This window comes from Chaetodon trifascialis, chromosome 4 (genome assembly GCF_039877785.1).
Source record: "Chaetodon trifascialis isolate fChaTrf1 chromosome 4, fChaTrf1.hap1, whole genome shotgun sequence".
Classification (NCBI taxonomy): Eukaryota; Metazoa; Chordata; class Actinopteri; order Chaetodontiformes; family Chaetodontidae; genus Chaetodon; species Chaetodon trifascialis.
In genome coordinates, this window is record NC_092059.1 from 27,476,410 (window position 1) to 27,482,096 (window position 5,687).

Genomic DNA, 5,687 nt, shown 5'->3' on the forward strand with positions numbered 1-5,687 from the left:
TTGAAACTCACAGGAGAGATCAGGATGATCTGGCAACCAGTGGAGGAGAAAGCCAAGCTAAATACTGTTGGTCTAATGAGTCTGATACATAAAAGGTGTGCAGGTTAGAGCAGGGAGTGGAGAAAAGGACAACACTGGGGACAGACACGAGGGCAGATCCTAACAAACAGACTAGGCTATGTGGTATTTAGGTTCAATACTCAGACACTCAGCAGTGCTGGTCCTCATTTCATCCTCATTAATCTTTCATCAGTTTTCATCAGATTAGTTGTATAGTGCAGAATGAAGCCCGACTGATGTTCCTCAGGTGTAGGCCACAGACTTTACTTGATATCTGGATGCATGCATCTCATTTTTTTAATAAGGCAATATAGCCCCATGGGCTATTATGGTCTGTTGTTGTTGTCAGTAGCTTGTTCATTTTTATGATAGACACTTCAGACCCTCTTTACATTCATCTGTGCTCCCACCCAACAAAACCTCCAGTTTTTACAGAAAATCTATCCCAATGCTTTTCCACACTGAAAAAAATGATTCTGACCCCTTTTAGATGTACCATGTTTTAATCTAGTCTGCTTCATAGAATTTAATGTGTTTTGCATCTATTCTTAAATAATTTAATTAATTCCAACATATATTTTCGGAATATTTCTGTTGTCAGTGTGGTGGTTCCATGGTGTAATGCTGAGCACTCTGGACTTTGAATCCAGTGATCTGAGTTCAAGTCTCAGTGGGACCTAACTTATAAGGAATACAACGTATTCCCCACTCATCTCTCTTGGCCCTGCAATCGGCTGGCGACCGGTTCAGGGTGTACCCCGCCTCTCGCCCATTGTAACTGGGATAGGCTCCAGCCCCCCGCAACCCCGAAAGGGATAGGCGGTATAGATAATGGATGGATATATTTTCGGAATTTAAAACAAGTCCATTTTATTCGGGTATATGTAGCATGAAAAAACATATGTACATTTTAATTTCCACATTCTGCTCCCGTTTACGTCCTTACTTACAAAGCCATAAGTGGCCAGGCACCTTCTTATCTTAAAGAGCTCATAGTACCTTATTGCCCTACTCGAACACTGCGTTCCCAGAATGCAGGTCTACTTATGGTTCCTAAAGTCTCAAAAAGCAGAACAGGAGTCAGAGCATTTAGCTATCAAGCTCCTCTCCTGTGGAACCATCTTCCAGTCTTTGTCCGGGAGGCAGACACTGTCTCTACATTTAAGAGTCGGCTTAAAACTTTCCTTTTTGATAAAGCTTATAGTTAGGGCTGGCTCAGGCTTGTCCTGGACCAGCCCCTAGTTATGCTGCTATAGGATTAGACTGTTGGGGGACATCCAAAGATACACCGAGCTCCTCCGTCCTTCTGTCCCTCTCCATCCGCACGCTCTCATGTCCTACCACGGCGTCTTACTAACTTAGCTCCTTCCCCGGAGTCTCTGTGCTTTGTCGTCTTGCAGGTTCCCATGGACAGTGGCTGAATCTGGATTGTGGATTGCAGCTGCGTCTCCTGCCTTGGCCCTGCCTGACATCCACTGCAACTGCTACTGCTGTTATTACATCCACTGTCACTGTTACTGTGACTGCATGTCTGTCTCTCTGTCTCTGTCTCTGTCTCTCTCTCTCTCTCTCTCTCTCTCTGACTGCTTTTCTTTCTGTCTGTCTGTCTGTCTGTCTGTCTGTCTGTCTGTCTGTCTGTCTCACTCTCTCTCTCTTGCTCTTCCTCTCTCACCCAACCGGTCGAGGCAGATGGCCGCCCACCCAGAGTCTGGTTCTGCTCGAGGTTTCTGCCTGTTAAAAGGAAGTTTTTCCTCGCCACTGTCGCCAAGTGCTTGCTCATGGGGGAATTGTTGGTTTCTTTGTAGATAAAAGAGCTTGGTCTGTACCAGCTCTATATGGAAAGTGTCCTGAGACAACTTCTGTTGTGATTTGGCGCTATACAAATAAAATTGAATTGAATTGAAATTGAATTGAATTGTTTGCGCATGCCCATACACACGCGCCATTAGCAGATGCATTTTTTTTTCAAAATCTGGTGCAACCGCCATGTGCTCGGAGTAAAACATTCTACCAAGACAGTTTTTGGTAAGTAAACTTTTAATAATCATTGATGTGTTTCTTCTTTTGCTTTAGTCTTGGTTTATTTATACTTAAAACACAATTTTGTTCAAGAGCGATATTGGTGCAGCTATACGGTCAATGTTTCTGAGTAACTTTAGCTAGCTAAGTTCAAGTGAGTTGCTTAAAAGTAATCGTTACAGTCTTTTTTTAGAATTCTTTTTAATTCGTGGAGACCAGAAACAAAGTCTGCCATAGTTTAATTAAGAATTTAATGCCGTGCAGCTTTACATTTTCTTCTGCCTGGCCTGCACATTCGCCATTCCTGACTTGTGGTAAGTATGTACGTTTGTAATTTTACAGTGTACACAATTTAGCACACAACTGAACATGTGAAAGCTTACTGGTAAGGTTTGTCGGGGTTATCACGGTTTCTGCTATTAATGTGAAACCTCTTTGGTAAGTGGAGCATTTTGCATTGTAAACTGCCTGAACTGAAAATAACTCAGTGATGTATTTCATGGTAAAAATATTTCGGCAGTTTTCTACTGCCTTAGAATAATATGCCGAAATGTTCTCTTTATATCGCGTCATATCATGTTTTCTGTGACAGGTGCGTGTTGAGAAATTCGTATTCAAATTGAGAGAAAACAAGCAAACGGTCTTGTCGGGAGAGTGTTGCATTATAAGCTGCTCGTTGCCTAAAGGTTGCTGAGCTAGCGTTTTCACCGTCTTCTAGCGTGAGTTTTGGAACATTAATCAGCCCTTACGTTTATTAGTAAATCGCGTTTAATCAGCGGGAGTTTGTGAAGGCTGATAATAACGTGCTTTGCTGCTGCGGACTAATTAGCGTCACACGACGGCTTTGTGCAGAGGAAAACAAGGGCTGCTCCAGGTGAGCTCAGGAGATATACAACTGTAGTCTGCCAGTTCAGTTCACGTGACTGTTCAAAGTATTGATTTGATCAGCTTATACACCAATTATTGTGTTATGTTTGTCATCACATTATTAGGTCAACAAATAGATCTAGTCTATTTGCATCATATCATTTACTAGTCAGTGACTATGTCACTGCTTGACACAAAGTTAAATAATGATAAGAACATTGTCTTTTTAAGTTCATATTGATTTTTATGTATTTGTGTTTCTGCTCCTTTTGTCAGGTATCTGATCTTCAACTTGTTGAAGGCTTTCTGTTGTTTAGGTAAGTGCTATGATGGGTTTCCAACATAATTGTTAAAGTGATCTGTCAGGTCAAACTGATTCTTTTTTTTAAACACAACTTTCAGAAATCTGATGAATCAAGGATGAATATTCTGTAACTGAAGTATTGTATCTTTCTTGCCTACTGTGGGCTTCGTATGGTTATTAACTAACATCAGTTCACATGCAGGTTCTTTCAGGTATGAATTACATTAAGCCTGCCTGCACACAATGTGACTGTAAAACCCTAATTAATGTTTTTTCCTTCTCTTTTGTTCTCTTTGTTTGTCTAGTTTATGTGGCAGTGTAAAGATTGTGGTGCTAAAGTGTCTAGTCGATCAGAGCTCCTTAAACACTGCAGACTGAAACATAGGTATTTTGGGCGTGGCCATAATATTAAGTGCATATATACAAATTGTCCATGCATTTTTAAGAGTTGGAATGCACTTCATTCACACTTGTCAAGGAATCATCCTAATACCTTAAAGGAATCTGACGTATTTACAACATTTTCTTGTCATTTGTGTGGTTGTAGAGAACTTGGATCAGAGCATGACTATTTTGTGCACATAGGCCATCATCTGAAAAACAATGAGACAGTAATTTGTATGTTTAAAGGCTGTGATTACAAATGCAATGTATACAGCACCTTCAAGTCACACAAAAGTTGGAAGCACAGCTTGCATTCATTGGAACATTTTAAGGATGGTGTAGTCCAAGGAGCTTCTGTGGCAAAAAGTTCTGAGTCTGGTGTTGCAAACAGTGAGGAATTCTGTGATGAAAGTCAGTCTGATGTTGAATTAGATACATCAAAGGATCAGCCCAACATAATACAACAAAAACTTGCAGCAGTGTTATTAAAACTAGAAAATATTTTTCATGTGCCAAGTGCTGCAATTGATGAATTGCTGGAAGAATTTCAGTATTTATTGAGCACAGCATCTTTGTGTAGTACAACACATGTGATACAAGACACATTGAATAGCTACAGTCAGCAAGTTGACCAGTCAGTAATTAAAGAACTTGCATCTGTTCTGTCTACATCTAATCCTGTTTATAGGTCAATTGGTAAAGGGTGTCCTTTGGCAACATCCTTTAAGCGCAAGAAATACTACAAGGACAATTTTAAAGTGGTGGAACCCATAGAATATATATTGGATAAAAAAGGGAAAGAACCCTGCAATATGTTCCAGTATTAAAAGTTTTGCAGAAGCTTTTCACTGATGGTCACATTCTTAGCAAAGTTTTGGATTGCAGTTTCATATCAGAGAAAAGAGGGGAAGAAGTGCTTTATCGGTCATTTAGAGATGGTTTGTTTTTTAAGGACAACAGTTTTTTATCAGGAGATGAGTTGCGTGTGCTATTGAATTTGTATGTTGATGATTTCGAGATATGTAATCCGCTTGGCACATCACGCAAAAAGCATAAGATCTGTGCTGTTTATTGGACTCTGACCAATTTGGCACCTGGTTGCCGTTCTTCGTTGTCTTCCATTTATTTGGCTTTGCTGTGCAGATCTGAAGATGTGAAAAGTTATGGATATGAAAGGATCCTAGAGCCCTTGTTGAAGGATCTTGTGACGTTGGAAAATGAAGGTATTTTTATTGCTCATTTGGGGGATTTTGTTAGGGGCACAATACAGTGTGTCATAGCTGACAATTTGGGACCACACGGGGTTGCTGGCTTTATTGAGAGTTTTGTAGGTGAGTACATTTGCCAGTTTTGTGAGGCACAAAAGTCTGAAATTCAAGAAAGGGAGGTGAGCTCAGGTGCATTTACTCTCAGAAGCAAAGAGACACATGAAATGCATGTAAGTTTAGCACAGGCTAATGCAAAACCATGTTACGGTGTTAAAAGGCCATGTGTGTTCTCTGCACATCTTTCTCATTTTAGTGTTTGTACGGGCTACCCTCCTGATGTCGCACATGACATCTTTGAAGGCATATTACCAGTTGAGTTAGCATACTGTCTAAATCTGCTCATTTCAAAAAAATATTTCACACTTGATGAACTCAATGAGTCCATTCTGAAATTTCCATACAAATGGGCAGATAAGCGTAACAGGCCTCATGCTATTCCCAGGACATTCATGCTAAAAAAAAGTATTGGAGGAAATGCTCACAAAAATTGGAGTCTCTTATGATTCCTTCCATTTCTGGTTGGAAAGTTGGTACCCCCAGATGAGCCAGCCTGGCAGGTCATTTTGGACCTTAAAGATATTGCTGAACTAGTTGTTGCGCCAATACACACAGAACAATCAATTGCTTTCCTTGAAGTCAGAATTTGTGACCACAGATGTAGGTTACAAGAGGTGTTTCCTGGTATGAAGCTGTCACCGAAACATCATTTTGTGGAACATTATCCACAGTTGATTCGATTTTTTGGTCCACTAGTTGGAATGTGGACTATGAGGTTTGAGGCAAAG

The 5,687-nt window shown here is 40.4% G+C and overlaps 1 non-coding gene across 1 annotated transcript; it reads left to right on the forward strand.

The window, feature by feature from the left end:
* The first annotated feature begins 667 nt into the window (after nucleotides 1–667).
* On the forward strand, nucleotides 668–739 carry trnaq-uug (transfer RNA glutamine (anticodon UUG)). Its single transcript has one exon. It is a non-coding gene; the product is annotated as a tRNA-Gln (tRNA).
* The last annotated feature ends 4,948 nt before the right edge of the window (nucleotides 740–5,687 follow it).